The 19,147-nt window shown below is 32.9% G+C and overlaps 1 long non-coding RNA gene across 1 annotated transcript in view; it reads left to right on the top strand.

Moving 5' to 3' along the window:
* Positions 1-101: 101 nt before the first annotated feature.
* LOC110032342 overlaps positions 102-19,147 on the top strand; it is a 67,384-nt gene continuing 48,338 nt past the window's right edge. Inside the window, exons 1-5 of the long non-coding RNA XR_002294848.1 lie at positions 102-164; positions 320-442; positions 674-784; positions 2,338-2,385; positions 10,596-10,680. This is a non-coding gene — a long non-coding RNA (uncharacterized LOC110032342). The remainder of the gene's footprint in view (positions 165-319; positions 443-673; positions 785-2,337; positions 2,386-10,595; positions 10,681-19,147) is intronic.

Raw genomic sequence — 19,147 nt, 5'->3', positions numbered from 1 at the left:
ATTTTTCCGCACCTTCAAAATTTCATTTTCCAGGGCTCCTTGTTGTCAGGAGGTTCCTTAAGTGATGTTGAAATCAATTTTCTCTTACTCGGTTGACCCCCTCTCAAAGACAATGTAGGATGGGTTTCTAAATATGAGAAGTGAATAAGGTCAATTACAGATAGGTAATTAGGTGATCTTTTAAAGATAGGTTATGATTGATTGTTTTATATCCATCCTGTTCTTTTGTTAGAAAGCAGTTCGCCTTGATTAATATACCCGTACATACCTCATACTATTTCTAACTTAGTCGTTGCGTCATGATTTTCTTCTGATGCAGCAGGATAATTTTTCTTGAGTTTGGATGAGGCAAGGCTGGAGCAGCTAGCATTGCTGTCAGTGCTTTATGATATTAATCATGACATCTACTGCAATGTGATTTCTATGCTTTGTACTTTTCAAAGTAAGCCAATGTCATCTTTGAAATAAATATATTTTTAACTTTTACTTGATCATGGATGTATAGAATATTTAGATTCTTTTCACAATAAGTTTCTTGTTTCAACTTATTTTCACGTCATAAGATGTTTTGGGATGTTTGCAAAAACAATTTAAAAAGTTTTGGTAAAAAATGCCGTTTTTAGAACAATAAATTAACTAACTTGAAAAGTTTATTTTTTTATTTTTTAAACAGTAAGAAGTTACTAGGAGTTGATAGCTGAGTTGCGTCAAACCTCTTTCTTCTTAAGAGTCGAAGGCGCTGGAATCACCGGAAAGATTAAGCTAAGCTGTTACACCGGAAAAAGTTAGGCTATCTTTCTTTGATCTCTAGCCCATTATGTATATTTGCTTACTTTTTGATGCACACAACACAGCTTGCTTTTGTATTTACATCATTATTTTGTTACGATTCATTGAGTAATATTGACATCTTGGTCGCCAAAATGCTGTTAAGGGTTGTCAATTATTAAGGGGCTGTTTTGTTGCAAGTTGTAAAGTGTGTAAAGTTAAAGGATTGCGTGTGTTTACCTTTTGGCATTTGGTTTGAAGTAAATTAAATACAATTTTTTTTTGGGTAGTTAGGTCTAAGTACCTCATAATGGCTATTAGGTTGCAAGTTTTAACAGTGTAAAGTTAAAGGTTTGCATTTGTTTAGTTTTTTGGCATTTGGTTTGATTTGAGTACCTCATAATGCTTATTTTTTGACAAATTTGGAATTCGTTTGAATCAGGCCAATTGCAAATGGAGCATAAACTTAGAGCTCGCAACCCTGCCTTTCCCAATCACCGTAGCTAGCTATCTTCTGTTGCTGCCATTATTTCTTACCATTATTGCCTTGCCAACCATCACTACCCCCTTTCTTTGCTCCCATTGACCCTGCCATTGTGCACCACACCATTTTAGTCAATCGCGACTCAATGTAACTCGTCAACGTGATCGAGCTCAGCCATTTCCAAGGCTACCATCGCCTCAGTCATTGACTCCACCCATATTTCGATAGTGCTGTCCGCACCATCATTGCCTCTCATTGCTGGTGTCGTTGTGGTTGCTATCACCATTGGCTGCTACTGCTTGTCGTTCATTGCCCATTGGCTATTGCTTGTCATTGCCGACAGCCATTGCCCTTCTACATTCATTGTATTTTAAAGTATTTGAACTGTAATGTAACAAATACGAAAAGGAGAGTTACATACATAACACTCAATTTCTCTATTTTCTCTTTAACTATGAAACTTGTATATTTGTACATACCACATTAAAATCATTGAGAATTTGACAGAAGTGAAAAATATGTTTTGGGTTTTTGTTGAAAATGCTGATTTTTGGGTGAATATTTAAAAAAATGAATGCAAGATGTTGTGAATTTTATAAATAGTAAAGTTTTATGTGTTGTTTTCGTAATTGCCTATTTTGCGTAAAAATATTTCAATGCATTTGATTTGCATCTGTTCAAACTTCACATTTATAAAATGCTTGTATTCCATTTACTTTGCATTTCTAAAGTACATGCATTTTAATAACGTCTAATCAAATGACCTAAGAGAAGAGAAGAAATGGACAGCTCCAATTGAAGGCTGTATGGAGGAGATGTAATCTCCACCATCTTTTATTTTTTAAGTTAGATCTACGATCATGATTTAATTGCTCATCAATCAAGATTTATATCCAGGTATACATTTAGGTATACAACATGTTTTTTTTTATGCTTAATCTTTGATCATACGATCCTTATTTTTGCTTTTGAAATGTTTGCGCCTATCGGTACCATCTCCGACGCTTAAATTAGTATAGCCATATTTTTAAAATTCTTGTTAAAATTAATTATAATTATAAAAAAAATGTTTTATTTTTATGTAGGTGATTGAAAGGTTAACAATCATGGATCATGCAACCAAGCATTTCGTGGTATGGATAATAGTTTGAAAGATGGGCTTTACTTCTTCCGGCCTTTTTCGCTTTGAGCAATTGAAATCCCTTCTTCAACCGATACTTGAAAAATTTTTCACTCTTTCAAAGAGTTATTGCTTATTTAAAAGATCTTTAAGGTTCTTGAGACACTCCATGGATTGATGCTTTCTTTTCTTTCGTTAAGGCCATCATAGAGTTAGTATGCTTTAATGCTGGCTTTCTTGAGATGGTCCCCTTAGGTGGGCTAGTTTTTTTCAAGAGACTGATATTGGAATCTCTTTTGAATAGGGGAAATTAGGCTATCTTATCATGAAGAATGGATGCATTGCCCAGGAGTTTCTTAAATATTTTTATTGAGGAGCTCTTTAGCAAGAGATTAAAAGGCTCATTGCTTATTTTTCAAGAGAATTTTTTGCAGCATGCTTTAAGATCATTCCTGCAATGATTTCCTTTATAATTTTCAATCTACCTTCGAAGCAGGGATTACTCCAGTTACTCGTGCCTACTGCTATATTCACTAGATAAATTCACAGCTTAAATTTCACAAAATGCTCATTTTTATTTTCATTTGGAGAGTTGCAGTGGGAGAACTCACATGGAAATAATGGAAGCAAGGGTGTAATTGTGTAATAGGGGGAAGTTGAAGAAGTTTTAGAAGTGGCATTTTGATGTTTGAAACCATGTGTGATAATGAAAGCTAAGTGCAACCAAATCATGTTCTAAGCTTACACCACTGAAGTCTTATGTATATTTTTCAATTTGGTATGTACCCAAGGATTAATCTTATTGCTCGAGCCCTTTCCTCCTACTTGACTCTCTATTTAACTTCCCCCCATTTGTCCTTATTTGCTGATTGGAAAAACCTATGGGCTGTTTGATCTGCTATTTGGGTTTAATTGGTTTCATATAAAATTTAAATTTACAAGGATGCTAAATTTCTCTAAGAAAGACTGTAATTTTAAACTTAATTCATCATGTCATTTTGGAAGTTGTTTCATCATGAATTTTAAATCACGTTTTTGTTAATGATAATTTTAATATTTTCTTTTGGTAATTTCATTTTCACTCATTTTGCGTGGAAAAGAAGTTATGATATTTGATAAATTTGTGATGCTATAGATTTTTCTTAGTTTCTGATTACATATAACTAAATTTTGATAGCTAGCAAATTTTATTGTAGGGTGAAATGTGTTTTTTGTTTGCTGGCAACTAAATGACTTTTTATTCAAAATACGCTGTTACTTCAAACTACAATCATCTGATTGTGGTATTATGGATACCTAAGATTTTTGTTTACTGCTCTGCCGGTGAAAGGGGGAAAATGTGTTATACCGTTTGTAGTTCTTCGCTCTATATATATGCTTGGATAATTTTATAGAATTTTTACCAATTTGTTTGATTTTCTATTTAACTTAATGAGAGAGAAGTTCAAGTGAAGCTACACTATCTAGGCCACTTTTCCAGGGTTTCTAAAAAGGCTAATAGACACGAGTTTCCTCAGCGTCGGATTAATAACTCTTCAATATGGATGTTGTTACAGCAATATCTAAGATAATGAAGAAAATCCACATGGGATACGATGGAGTGAAGTGGACGACATTCCTTTGGTATTTAGATTTATGATCAAGTGGTCCTTGTCTTGGCACATCATGCCTCCCTCATGAATACCAGATAGCCGTATCGTTGAAATATGTAACACAAATGACTATATCCCACTACATATTGACTCTCACGATTTTGAGCATCCATTATGTAGTCTTCTTCTTGAGTTCGTACTGTATGATCTTTGGGCTGGATGGGTTCATTCAATTCTCGTCGATCGATAAATATTAGTTCTTCTAGCTTTTGCCCCACGTGCTTTGTTCATTCGTATGGTCCGAACCTAGATTGCCCCTCCAAAGATGAAGGCTAAGGCTTAAGTTTTTACCGACGCTGAGGGTGTTTGAGCTTGCGAACTTACCTTTTACCTCGTCTGAAGTAGGGATTGATAGAATTATTGGTATTGAGCATATGGTGAAAGCAACAATGTCAAGAAAAAGTTAAGAAAAGCCTCTGATGAAAACTTTGGAAGTAGCAGCTTGTTCTTTGATTTCTTGAATGATGAAGAAAACTAATGCTAAATTAATTTTGTTCTGAGTTCTTATTAATAACGATGTGATCTTTATAGTTTTTCAATATGATATGGAATCTCAGCTTACTTCGTTACTCGGGAATCGACTCACACCCTGCTGTCGGTCGCTAAATTAGAAATTGTCGGTCGCCGAAATGGATATCCCGTCGCCTGATTTTAAAAGATGTTTAATTTAATTTATATATAATTTTGAAAAAAGTAGTATTTCAATTTTTGAAAATACAAGACCGAATCGATCTCATATTTGCAATAGTTTAAGTGATCGAGCAGAACATCGCAAACAATATATCTGTCTCGAAGGATAGATACACTATTCCTGAAAAATAAATATATCACTTGTAATAGGTGTTCGATTAAATAAACTAAAGACTTTGTGACATCTGTTTTAGTCTGCGAAAAACCATTTTTATGTTGACCGACAAATTCTTTTATTTAATATGGGATATTAGATAGATTTTATATTACCTGAGTTCTTTAAGCTTTCTATAGAGACAAACCCTTATAGTCAAAGCAACAATGTCAAGAAAAAGTTAAGAAAAGCCTCTGATGAAAACTTTGGAAGTAGCAGCTTGTTCTTTGGTTCCTTGAATGATGAAGAAAACTAATGCTAAATTAATTTTGTTCTGAGTTCTTATTAATAACGATGTGATCTTTATAGTTTTCAATATGATATGGAATCTCAGATTACTTCGTTACTCGAGAATTGACTCACACCCTACTGTCGGTCGCTAAATTAGAAATTGTCGGTCGCCGAAATGGATATCCCGTCGCCTGATTTTAAAAGATGTTTAATTTAATTTATATATAATTTTGAAAAAAGTAGTATTTCAATTTTTGAAAATACAAGACCGAATCGATCTCATATTTGCAATAGTTTAAGTGATCGAGCAGAACATCGCAAGCAATATATCTGTCTCGAAGGATAGATACACTACTTGCTGGTGGTGTTCGATTAAATAAACTAAAGACTTTGTGACATCCGTTTTAGTCTGCGAAAAATCATTTTTATGTTGATCGACAAATTCTTTTATTTAATATGAGATATTAGATAGATTTTATATTACCTGAGTTCTTTTAGCTTTCTATAAAGACAAACCCTTATAGTCAATTGCATGTTAAATGACCGAAGTCACTTAAGAAAACTCTCGATTTAGATCAGAAAGTAGTCTCCAAGAATTTCAAAATAGGACTTCTCAAAGATTAGACCAAGAAGTGTCAAATGGGAGACTCAAATTTGGAACATTATTATGGAAGCAAAGGAAGAAAAACTAGGAGTTGCCACAGATCCTTAGGAGAACCTCAATTACTTCCTAATGTACCCTATGGTTTGGCTCCGATTTCGAGAAAGAAATTATTGAATGTTTCATCGAAATAGCTTAGAAGATAGGAGGATTTATGTCATGATGAACGATAACCTCAGAATCATAAAACAAGTTAGGGCTTAAATTGCACAACTGCACAACATGATTGTGCAAATGCAAATGCCTAAAGATAAACTGAGGATTTATGTTGCACTAGGCAAACAACCTCAAAGTCATATGAGTTATGTTGTTAAATTCTAGGGAAAAGATGTGCTGTTGTACACCCTCATGTTATTGTAGATCCTCATGTTGTTATTGATTGTTGCCCACAGAGTTAGCTCCAGATTCCTCGACAAAGTAGTAGTCCTGAAGTTTAAAGGTTCAAAGGTTTAAATGACAAGTTTAGTTCAAAATGGGGGTGGGGGGTTAAAGTTGATTTGAGCGAGACCGGTTAGGGTCCCACAGTTTCTTCATTCCGGTATCACTTTTTTTCCTTGAATTTATTTAGCTTAAACGAGCTTTTAAACTTATTTAAACCGGGGAGATCTCATTAGCAACCGTGAGTTCCCTTATCCGAGAAACCCATAAATTCAAAATGAAGTGTTATGAAGTTATATTATTTTTTGTTTTGGTTTTAAAAATGTTTTTGAAAAAGTTCATTGATTTTGGAAAATCGTTTTATCACCGAAGCATGCATGGTATGTAGAAGTAGTAGTAATTTACAATAAATGAAATGACAGAAAATAAATAAAACTGTAAAAGCGTACTTGTCATCTTCTCGTTGCTCCCGCTGAAATGTTAGAACTTGCAACATATATATAATTTTGCATGAAAATTTAAATTAATTGCAAGAACAAGAAGACCAGACGATGGTGTAGTAACTAGACCCCAGGTCATAACTTGGTGAGTTCTTAAAAGTTTTAATGGATGATTTTCTGGAACAAAGTATAATAAATCCAATTATCCTACAAAATATCCAAAAGGTTATAAAAGTGTTTGGGGAACAACACCTAGCAACCTTTAATTCCTTTTGAAATGTTTGAGTTCATTTAAATATATTATATTGTTCAATTGATCATCCCAAATTTTAAATTTAGTTTCAGTTAATTTAAATGGATTATGTTACACCCTATGCTCGGTGAACCTGATATTTTAATTGTCCCAAGAATGGGGTAGTCCAAGTATTCACTCAATGTTTTACTTAAGAGTTATGTAAGTGGATGCCCCTAATGCAATTTTAAGTCATGAAAAAATCTTATACCCACCATTAAAATTGGGCTTTTAGTGTTTAAAGGTGTTAATCAATCATGTCTTTTATTTCTAAACCTCATTAAACAAGTTTAAATATCAAGCCTAGCTCACTACTTACCAAGTCCTTAGCAATTTCATGGGTAAATTTGTAATTAACAAAGTATTAATTTAAGTGAAATATATTCTTTTTAAAAAATCATATTACCATCTAATCACAAATTAGGGGTTTCAAGTAAGTGAATTATTATTTTTCTAACATAAGCCCACCACTTTAGAATCACATAATTTTAATTAACTTTCAAATCATGATAATTTCTGAAATTATAATTTTACCCTTATCATGTAAATGTGGCAACTTGGTTTCTATCTTTGAACCTATCATATTTCAAACATCGAAAGGAGTTCATTAGGATCAAAATTACCCATTTTCCCTTTGGTTAATCTTAAGTTTTGATTAAGACATCAAAATCTAAATAATTAAATTAACTTAGAAAATATGATTTTAATATTAATTTATTTAATTAATCAACGTAAAATTTTTGTTAATGGGAAAATTATTGGAGGTTCATCTAAGTCAGAGGACCACTTGGACAAAATTTTATAATTTTTTTAGTTATATTTTAATTATCATAATTATTTGGTGATTTTAGTGATTTAATTAAATAGAAAATATGTTTTAATTACAAAAACAACTTTTTATATTTTTATTAAATTTCCCTAAGTCCAGAGAACTCAGAAAAACAAACTTTTCATTTTTATAAATTATAGAAAGTACATTTTTAGCCTTTAAAAATTTATATTTAACTTAAAAAAATAAGGAAAAATATTCTAATGAGTCTCAAGTGATCAGGAAACAATTAGGAACATTTTAGACAATTTTTATATTTTTGCAATTTTTTAATTATTTTTAATTCTTTTTAATTCCAAAATATAACTAAAAAAATGAATTATTTATTTTAATATAAATTTTATTTTTCATAAATTGTCCTGAACACAAAGAACTCAGAAAATCACTTTTCTTAATTTTCCTAAACTTGGAAATTAGGGTTACATTTGTAGAGATGCTTTCTGACTTTGAAAAAATTACACAACATCTCTACTGTTATGAAGAACAAAATTCTAAAGTTTCAAGTCATGGTGATTATTATTTAGCTATTTAAAATTAAGAAACTCCAAAAAGTATTTAATTAATAAAAAATCAGAAACTCATCATATAATTTTTATTTTTATTTCATATTGTTTTCCTCTGTTCACTGGGCAACAAAATATTTTTATTTTATTTTTATGATTTTTGTACACTAAGTTATGAATTTTCGAAGTTCTGGAATTAATTTAAATAATTTTTTTTTAATTTCCTACTTAATCCCGTCAGTTGCCGTGTCATCCTACGGCTCTCCGAGCTTTCCATGCGTTGTCGCGCTACTAGACGCCGCCATCCACCTCAGCTGCCATGCGACCCGTTGTTTTTGCTTCATCTCCTCACGCGGCGCCAACCTAGCCGTCCACTCGATACACGCGCGATCCAATGGCTGTGGGTCATCGTCCTCAATGACCAGAACCTGTGAACCGTTCAACTTCAAACCCTAAGATCTCTGCCTAGACTCAACCAAATCACATCGGGTTTGTTCCTACAGCTTCATCTTCTCAATACAAATAGATCTAGACGGCTACATGCTTATGAAATCAAACTTTTCTTCACAAAAGCCCAAATCGAGCCAATAATTAGGATTTGTGTTCTATACTTGAGTCTGAGAGGGGAGGCCTCAATCAGATGCTTGTGGAAGCTTCAGTAAGGTTCAACGAACCTGCTCGAAGTGTTAGTTGGAGCTGAGGTTGAGTCTAACCAAGAGTTCAATCAAAGGGGGGTGCGGCCTTGGTCTAACAGTGGGTTGGAGGGCTCAAAATGATGGGGCTTGAGTGGAAAACTTCTTAGTTTGGTCTGGGGAAGCTTTTGAAACCATCAATTTGAAGAACTATGAATAACTTGCATGCTAATTATGATAGAAAGAATAATTAAACGAGCACATGGGATCCATACACTTCTATAATATTATGAATACATAACATTTGTAATAAAATATTTGCAACAAAAGATGGCTAACACGTGTATTTTAAATATATAAAATCTTTCTTTTGTTTATTTTTTTTTTCTGTTGTCTTGTATTTTATTTTGGCTTCATAATATGTCATGTATTGTTATCTAGGTTATTAGTCATCATCATTTTAGCTTGAAGGCTAAATTAGCAAGTCCAAGTGAAACCTAACATTTTTGCTATTGAATCACATTGACGACACTTTTGCATCTCTAGGGAATTCTTTTGTCCAACTGAGGAGTCTTTTGCACACGTGTTTCATTGCCAATTTGACCTCCCATAACATGACATTTCTTATGCTTTACATATTTTCATAATTAAATATTTCAATAAATATGTGATACTTTTGATATAGGCTCAATAACTGTATATGCAAATGAGCAACTTACATATGTCAGCTGCTCTTTTTTAACAATATCAACAGCTAATGAAATATTTGTGTTATCAAAAATGCGTTTAATATCGAGCTTGTAATAAAATTCTTACATTGTAATTTGCAGATGAATAATAAGCTGTAAAAAAAAAAATCCATAATATAAAGATTATATAATACATTTTAGACATAATGCTACTATGCGTATAAGTATACGTGAAAAGTTAAATTATAATTCATTTCTGTATTACAATTTGCATATTTTACTCACTTGAAGATTTACCACGTAGAAATGGACACCCTGAAACTTGTTCCTTTTGTAAACGATCTCATTATTACGTGGCCTCTTACAAGCTTATAAACCTACCACTCCTAACTGAAATCAATCATTAATTAAAAAGCATAATCCCAATTTTAAATCAAAGCTAAATTTCTTTTCTCCCCACTTTTCTTCCTTCCATCCTCTTCCCGCCTCTTATTTTTCTTCTCTTCTTTTCTTCCGCTTCTTTTTTTTTTCTCCCCATTTCTTCCCTGATTTTCTCTCCTGAACTCTCGGTTTTGGTCAACCTGGAGCTTATGGGATGAAGGAAATGGGTTAGGATATAGATTATAAGGTTGAATGTAGTTCTATATATATATAGATAGATAGATAGATAAAACATCAAACACACACACACCTTAAAGCAAATCACCACCGTTCCTTTTAGCATCAACCGTGTTATCACTAAAAGCTACAATGCCCTTGAACGATAAGATTATATAAAACGTTAAGAAACTTTTATCAAAATCAAAATTAATTCAATAAACTTCTTTGAAAATTAGCATTTAGTTTTACATATCAAAATGTTCAATTTGAAGAGTACAATGCAATGTTATAAATTTTGATGTTTTTCGAAAGAGTTGAAATTTTGAGTTTAAATTATTTGGGGTATTTTGCACTCATACTTTCTAAAATTAGGATAATACAATCGGGCTTAAGGCTATATTTCTTTTATAATTTATGTTTTAATCTTGGTTCTCTTACCTTTCCAATTTGTCTTTAATGACTCTTTTGGAAGGTGTCAAAGGAAGAAGTCATATAGAGGGGATGGTGGAAGTGAGGTTGTATGAAGTGAGAAGAAATTAAAAAAGAAGGCTTTGGAGGTAACAACTTATCTCTAGCTCTACATATGATGAATAAAATTAATTCCCAGCAAAGAATGCTTGAAATCATGCATGCAGTGATGTATTTTATAGCTTTCAATCTGATATGGAGTAATGATTACTTCCGCCAGCCTAATGCCAAACCGGCAAGTAAATTTACATTTCATTGTCGGTTCTCGAATTTGCTAAACCTCTTCCCTCACTGCTGGAGAGCTCAGCAAGATAACTACTGTGGTGAGGATGATATAGGCCAGTTTGTAAGGAGGATTTGTGTAGGAACTAATATAGGCTCGGCATGGAGAGCTCAGCAAGAGGTGCCAAACTCATTTTTCTTTTTGACTGAAGTGGGGTAACTAATATTAGGCTCGGCATGGAGAGGATGGTTTAGATGACTTTGTAAGGAGGATTTGTGTAGGAACTAATATTAGGCTCGGCAGACAACAACTTGATAAGTAATTTGATATGCAACAACCACAACAAGCTTTTATCCCACTAAGTGGGGTCGGCTACATGAATCCTTTTTCTCCATTGCATCCTATTGAGTATCATATTTTAATTTAATTCTAATAAATTAAGATCATTTTTTTACAATATACCCAAGTCTTTCTAGGTTTACCTCTGCCTTTCTTAACATAAAAGTAATCTAAAACATCTACTTTCCTAACAGGATCATCAGGTGGTCAACGTTGAATGTGACCAAATCACTAAGACGACTCTCTCTAATTTTGTCTGCCACTGGAGCTACACTGATCCAATCACGAATATATTCATTTTGCCTTTTGTTTGTAAGTGTAAAGCCAGCCATCCACCTAAGCATTCTCATCTCGGCAACACTTAACTTGGTTTTATGATTCTCTTTTAACGGCTAACATGTTGTGCCATAGAGCATTACAAGTCTCAGCACTATCTTAGAAAATTTTCCTATCAGTCTAATCGGCACTTCTCTATCACACAATTGACCCGGTGCACTCCTTCACTTCAACCAACCAACTTGAATTCTGCTAATTTAGGTATTAGTTTGATATTTGATATGCAATGAGGCAAAATATTCCCAGTAGAATCTTGCTTGTACATGTGCATAGTTTATTCTAGTTATTTAATCTAATACATAATTTAGGTCTTAGTCTTGTTGATTGACCTGCTTCCGTCCACTCCTATTTTTCCAGTTGATTTGCTCTTTTTATTATCATGCCATCCAGTTTGAAAAAAATCAACGAGTTTTTCACTCACTATTAGGGCTCATGTGACTGGATGGAACATAAAATTCTCAACGACTTACAAGTTATCTTCTCAGTATTTATATAAATCTAAATTTGAATTCACCAAGTGCAGTTGGAAATAATTGCATTGTTAATTTCAAATTTATTATTTGGCTGAAGGTTATTTTAGTATGTTTGATTGAAATATAAGTCTTGGTGAAATGGTTTTCTTGGGCGCTTTTGCTTCCTTTTCTACATTTTGTTTCAATACTTCAAATATTACTAATTTTAATTTTTACCAGCTTTTGATTTAGAATTGTTTGGGTATTTTGTATAAACATTGACCTATAGAGGTAAGTTTTATGAATAAACAAGATTTAGGTGTTGTATAAAACTTGAATTTTTGAAGTTTTAATTTCGAGTGTGTATTGGTGAAGAAAAGGGTGTCTCTAGCATACCAAGTAAAGAATACACCTTACGAACTTGTTCTTGAGTGGCAAATATTGCCCTAATAACTTATGTTGTGTATTTGCAAATTGGCTTGAATTTGGTAAAATTAGAGCGCAGAGAGTGGAAATGATGCAATTTTATGGGAAGTATCTTTGCAGGGAGAAAAAAAGATTCATGTAGCTGATTCCACGTAGTGGGATTAAGGCTTTGTTGTTGTTGCTGTTGATCTTTGCAGGGGAAAAAAAGCCATTTATGGTTATATGTTATTTGAAGAAAGATATAAACAGAGCACATGAAAAGCTGGAAAAGGAGATTTCCAACACAATTTATTGCTTGATGAATGTCTGAATAGTGATAAAAGCTTCTAAAATGATCTGGTTAAAAGTTGTGATTCATTATATCACACAAACATCATATCTTCAGCTTGTGTTCAAATTGTTTTGACAAGTGATGATTCATACAAGTTGCATTAAATGTCTTGTTAAGGCATGTAATTTGATGATGTTTTTGCGGATGTGAAGGATTGGCTCGTGTTTAACTTCTTTTGTTCGTATTTGTTCCTTAATAATTTAAGTGTTATTTGTTTTCAAGTAGGTCATCATTGCTTTATGTGCAATATCAGATGCTTGTGAGAACATGAACTTGATTATTGCTTGTAGATGAGAGTCAGGCAAGGGGATATGAGTCGGGCATTGCATCTAACAATTTTGTCTGATCAAGCTTAAGCCTCTACTGCATCAATCTTAAGATATAGATATGCTATAGAAGAAAGTTAAATAGTCCTATCAATCTATTTCCGTTTAATTTAACAACCGTGTTATCCCGTGTTATTTATTTAGTGGAAGTTGGGGATATGATTTCATGAATCTTTGTTTATTGATGTTTATTTTCACAGTCGATATTTAGTTTTTTTCATAAAATTTTGGCACAAATTTCCATATATGTTACGTTTAGTTTACTTATTCTATATCCTAATTAATTCAAGTTGATTCTATTTAGTTTTCTTATTTGTACATCCTTTCCCCAATTTACCGCTTTCATGCTTTTATTTTCATTCTATTATTCATACTTTTACCACGTCAATCCTAGTTTTTTAATTTGTCACACACCATTAGGAAGGAAGAGGGTTAGCTAAAAGTGGCAGATTTTATCCGGTTCCATGTGTGATGAAGAAAACTAATCCCAAGCAAATCATGCTCTGATTTCATACAGATAGTGATGTTTTCTTTATAGTTTTCAATCTGATATGGAATCATTGATTATTTTTGCTGCTCATGCCTAAACCTATGTTTTATGTTCAAATACTGGGTACCATATCTTTCCAAATAACTCTTGATGGCTCAGTTGCAAGGGGACAAAGGGAGAAGCCTTATGGAGTATATGATGGAAGTGAGGCTGAAAGAGGCTAAAAGAAATTGAATTGACAAGTGATGATTCATACAAATTGCATTAAATGTCTTGTTAAGGCATGTAATTTGATGATGTTTTTGCGGATGTGAAGGATTGGCTCGTGTTTAACTTCTTTTGTTCGTATTTGTTCCTTAATAATTTAAGTGTTATTTGTTTTCAAGTAGGTCATCATTGCTTTATGTGCAATATCAGATGCTTGTGAGAACATGAACTTGATTATTGCTTGTAGATGAGAGTCAGGCAAGGGGATATGAGTCGGGCATTGCATCTAACAATTTTGTCTGATCAAAGAAATTGAGCTTAAGCCTCTACTGCATCAAGCTTAGATATGCTATAGAAGAAAGTTAAATAGGCGTATCTATTTATTTCTGTTTAATTTAACAACCGTGTTATTTATTTAGTGGAAGTTGGGGATATGATTTCATGAATCTTTGTTTATTGATGTTTATTTTCACAGTAGATATTTAGTTTTTTTTATAAAATTTTGGCATAAATTTCCATATATGTTACGTTCAGTTTACTTATTCTATATTCTAATTAATTCAAGTTGATTCTATTTAGTCTTTTTATTTGTACATCCTTTCCCCAATTTACCGCTTTCATGCTTTTATTTTCATTCTATTCTTCATACTTTTACCACGTCAATCGTAGTTTTTTAATTTGTCACACACCATTAGGAAGGAAGAGGGTTAGCTAAAAGTGGCAGATTTTTATCCGGTTCCATGTGTGATGAAGAAAACTAATCCCAAGCAAATCATGCTCTGATTTCATACAGATAGTGATGTTTTCTTTATAGTTTTCAATCTGATATGGAATCATTGATTATTTTTGCTGCTCATGCCTAAACCTATGTTTTATGTTCAAATACTGGGTACCATATCTTTCCAAATAACTTTTAATGGCTCAGTTGCAAGGGGACGAAGGGAGAAGCCGTATGGAGTATATGATGGAAGTGAGGCTGAAAGAGGCTAAAAGAAATTGAATTGACAAGTGATGATTCATACAAATTGCATTAAATGTCTTGTTAAGGCATGTAATTTGATGATGTTTTTGCGGATGTGAAGGATTGGCTCGTGTTTAACTTCTTTTGTTCGTATTTGTTCCTTAATAATTTAAGTGTTATTTGTTTTCAAGTAGGTCATCATTGCTTTATGTGCAATATCAGATGCTTGTGAGAACATGAACTTGATTATTGCTTGTAGATGAGAGTCAGGCAAGGGGATATGAGTCGGGCATTGCATCTAACAATTTTGTCTGATCAAAGAAATTGAGCTTAAGCCTCTACTGCATCAAGCTTAGATATGCTATAGAAGAAAGTTAAATAGGCGTATCTATTTATTTCTGTTTAATTTAACAACCGTGTTATTTATTTAGTGGAAGTTGGGGATATGATTTCATGAATCTTTGTTTATTGATGTTTATTTTCACAGTAGATATTTAGTTTTTTTTATAAAATTTTGGCATAAATTTCCATATATGTTACGTTCAGTTTACTTATTCTATATTCTAATTAATTCAAGTTGATTCTATTTAGTCTTTTTATTTGTACATCCTTTCCCCAATTTACCGCTTTCATGCTTTTATTTTCATTCTATTCTTCATACTTTTACCACGTCAATCGTAGTTTTTTAATTTGTCACACACCATTAGGAAGGAAGAGGGTTAGCTAAAAGTGGCAGATTTTTATCCGGTTCCATGTGTGATGAAGAAAACTAATCCCAAGCAAATCATGCTCTGATTTCATACAGATAGTGATGTTTTCTTTATAGTTTTCAATCTGATATGGAATCATTGATTATTTTTGCTGCTCATGCCTAAACCTATGTTTTATGTTCAAATACTGGGTACCATATCTTTCCAAATAACTTTTAATGGCTCAGTTGCAAGGGGACGAAGGGAGAAGCCGTATGGAGTATATGATGGAAGTGAGGCTGAAAGAGGCTAAAAGAAATTGAATTGACAAGTGATGATTCATACAAATTGCATTAAATGTCTTGTTAAGGCATGTAATTTGATGATGTTTTTGCGGATGTGAAGGATTGGCTCGTGTTTAACTTCTTTTGTTCGTATTTGTTCCTTAATAATTTAAGTGTTATTTGTTTTCAAGTAGGTCATCATTGCTTTATGTGCAATATCAGATGCTTGTGAGAACATGAACTTGATTATTGCTTGTAGATGAGAGTCAGGCAAGGGGATATGAGTCGGGCATTGCATCTAACAATTTTGTCTGATCAAAGAAATTGAGCTTAAGCCTCTACTGCATCAAGCTTAAGACACAAGCTTAGATATGCTATAGAAGAAAGTTAAATAGGCGTATCTATTTATTTCTGTTTAATTTAACAACCGTGTTATTTATTTAGTGGAAGTTGGGGATATGATTTCATGAATCTTTGTTTATTGATGTTTATTTTCACAGTAGATATTTAGTTTTTTTTATAAAATTTTGGCATAAATTTCCATATATGTTACGTTCAGTTTACTTATTCTATATTCTAATTAATTCAAGTTGATTCTATTTAGTCTTTTTATTTGTACATCCTTTCCCCAATTTACCGCTTTCATGCTTTTATTTTCATTCTATTCTTCATACTTTTACCACGTCAATCGTAGTTTTTTAATTTGTCACACACCATTAGGAAGGAAGAGGGTTAGCTAAAAGTGGCAGATTTTTATCCGGTTCCATGTGTGATGAAGAAAACTAATCCCAAGCAAATCATGCTCTGATTTCATACAGATAGTGATGTTTTCTTTATAGTTTTCAATCTGATATGGAATCATTGATTATTTTTGCTGCTCATGCCTAAACCTATGTTTTATGTTCAAATACTGGGTACCATATCTTTCCAAATAACTCTTGATGGCTCAGTTGCAAGGGGACAAAGGGAGAAGCCTTATGGAGTATATGATGGAAGTGAGGCTGAAAGAGGCTAAAAGAAATTGAATTGACAAGTGATGATTCATACAAATTGCATTAAATGTCTTGTTAAGGCATGTAATTTGATGATGTTTTTGCGGATGTGAAGGATTGGCTCGTGTTTAACTTCTTTTGTTCGTATTTGTTCCTTAATAATTTAAGTGTTATTTGTTTTCAAGTAGGTCATCATTGCTTTATGTGCAATATCAGATGCTTGTGAGAACATGAACTTGATTATTGCTTGTAGATGAGAGTCAGGCAAGGGGATATGAGTCGGGCATTGCATCTAACAATTTTGTCTGATCAAAGAAATTGAGCTTAAGCCTCTACTGCATCAATCTTAAGACATAGATATGCTACAGAAGAAAGTTAAATAGCCCTATCTATTTATTTCTGTTTACTTTAACAATCGTGTTATTTATTTAGTGGAAGTTGGGGATATGATTTCATGAATCTTTGTTTATTGATGTTTATTTTCACAGTAGATATTTAGTTTTTTTTATAAAATTTTGGCACAAATTTCCATATATGTTACATTCAGTTTACTTATTCTCTATTCTAATTAATTCAAGTTGATTCTATTTAGTCTTCTTATTTGTACATCCTTTCTCCAATTTACCGCTTTCATGCTTTTATTTTCATTCTATTCTTCATACTTTTACCACGTCAATCGTAGTTTTTTAATTTGTCACACACCATTAGGAAGGAAGTGGGTTAGGCTAAAAGTGGCAGATTTTTATCTGCTTCCATGTGTGATGAAGAAAACTAATCCCAAGCAAATCATGCTCTGATTTCATACAGATAGTGATGTTTTCTATATAGTTTTCAATCTGATATGGATTCATTGATTATTTCTGCTGCTCATGCCTAAACCTATGTTTTATGTTCAAATACTGGGTACCATATCTTTCCAACTAACTCTTAATGGCTCAGTTGCAAGGGGACAAAGGAAGAAGCCGTATGGAGTATATGATGGAAGTGAGGCTGAAAGAGGCTAAAAGAAATTGAAGAAGAAAAGATGGCTCTAGAGGCACAACTTGATCTCTAGTTTCACATGTGATGAAAATTATTTTCAAACGCAACAACAACAATAACAACAAAACCTTCATCCTACTAAGTGGGATCGGTTACATTAATTCTTTTTCTCCATTGCGTCCTATTTAATGTTGAGAATTAATCTCTAGTGAATCCCTACTCTAAAATCATACCTCCAATGATGTCTTCTTTGGGTATCAATCTAAGATGGATCCTAGGATTAATTCTTTTTCTGAAGTCTAATGCCATATAATTCACGATTAAATTTACATTTCAATATTGGTTCTCGGATTTTTCTAAACATTGTTTGTTCTTCTGGAGAAGGATAGTGAGAGAACTCTTATAGAAAAGATGGAGGAGAGGTTATAAGGAGAAAGTGAGGTGCCAAATCCTTATTTTTTTGGTCATCAGGATTTTGGAGATGAGTTTGTAAGGAGGAAGTGAGGAGAAGCAGAAGAAGGCTCTGTATGCAGCAGCATGGTATTTGATTCAATATCCAATGAAGTAAAATAATCCTAGTAGAACCTTGCTAAAACATCATACCTTGTTAGTTAGTTTTTATACTTTTCAATCTGATATGGAATTCAGGTATTAGCCTGCCTTCAAAACCACGTCCTTCCACTCCATTGCGCTTGCCATTTTCATTGTCTGATGCCATCCAGTTTGGGCTGATGGGCTTTTTTATTCACTTATGTGGCCGAATGAAAAGCAAAATGTACAAGTGGTGGTTAATTTTTTTTTTTAAAAGGTTATGCTATTCTAAAATCATTTCACCTGTTGAAGTTGGATGTAATGCATTGTTAATTTCAAATTACCATTTTGCTCAATTTATTTTATTTTTTTATTGAAATTTAGATTTTGTAAAATGGTTTTCTTTTGGTTTTTTTGCTACATTTTCTTTCTTTGGTGTCAGATATTGAAAAGATACATAGATTGTATGAGAGGACCCAAAAAAAGGTGTCCTATCCATACGATACATCAGATACTAGCATCCTAAAAGGATGAAACAAAGATAAAACACAAAAAAACAAAGCTTGCACGAAATAAGCTGCTAGGCACGAGCCAGCTTGGTCTTGCCTTTGCCTCTGGTTCTAGGACCGGAGTCAGCTAACAAATTGCTGAGTGTCGTTTCATTACCCAAAGTTACTAGAGTATTATCCATTAATTTCCCAATAATAACACAATAACACATGAATAACATATAATAACAACTGAATAACACGGGGGAATATTTCCCATGTTATGGGGTATATTTTTTGTTTTTCTCGCCTTGATTTTACCGATAATGAGGGTGAAAATTCTCCCGTATTATTCAGATATTATTGTATGTTGATGGTAAGCATGTCTCTTCAACACCTGAAGCATCATGGGGATGTGGAGCTTCAATACTATCCTGATTATCAGACCCAAGTAAACCATCTGCCAATATATCAGTCGGAAGAACAGAGAGAGTATTGTC

Source organism: Phalaenopsis equestris, unplaced genomic scaffold, assembly GCF_001263595.1.
Source record: "Phalaenopsis equestris unplaced genomic scaffold, ASM126359v1 Scaffold000926, whole genome shotgun sequence".
Classification (NCBI taxonomy): Eukaryota; Viridiplantae; Streptophyta; class Magnoliopsida; order Asparagales; family Orchidaceae; genus Phalaenopsis; species Phalaenopsis equestris.
The sequence above is the reverse complement of the archived record's forward strand: the minus strand, read 5'-3'. Positions and strand labels throughout refer to the sequence as shown.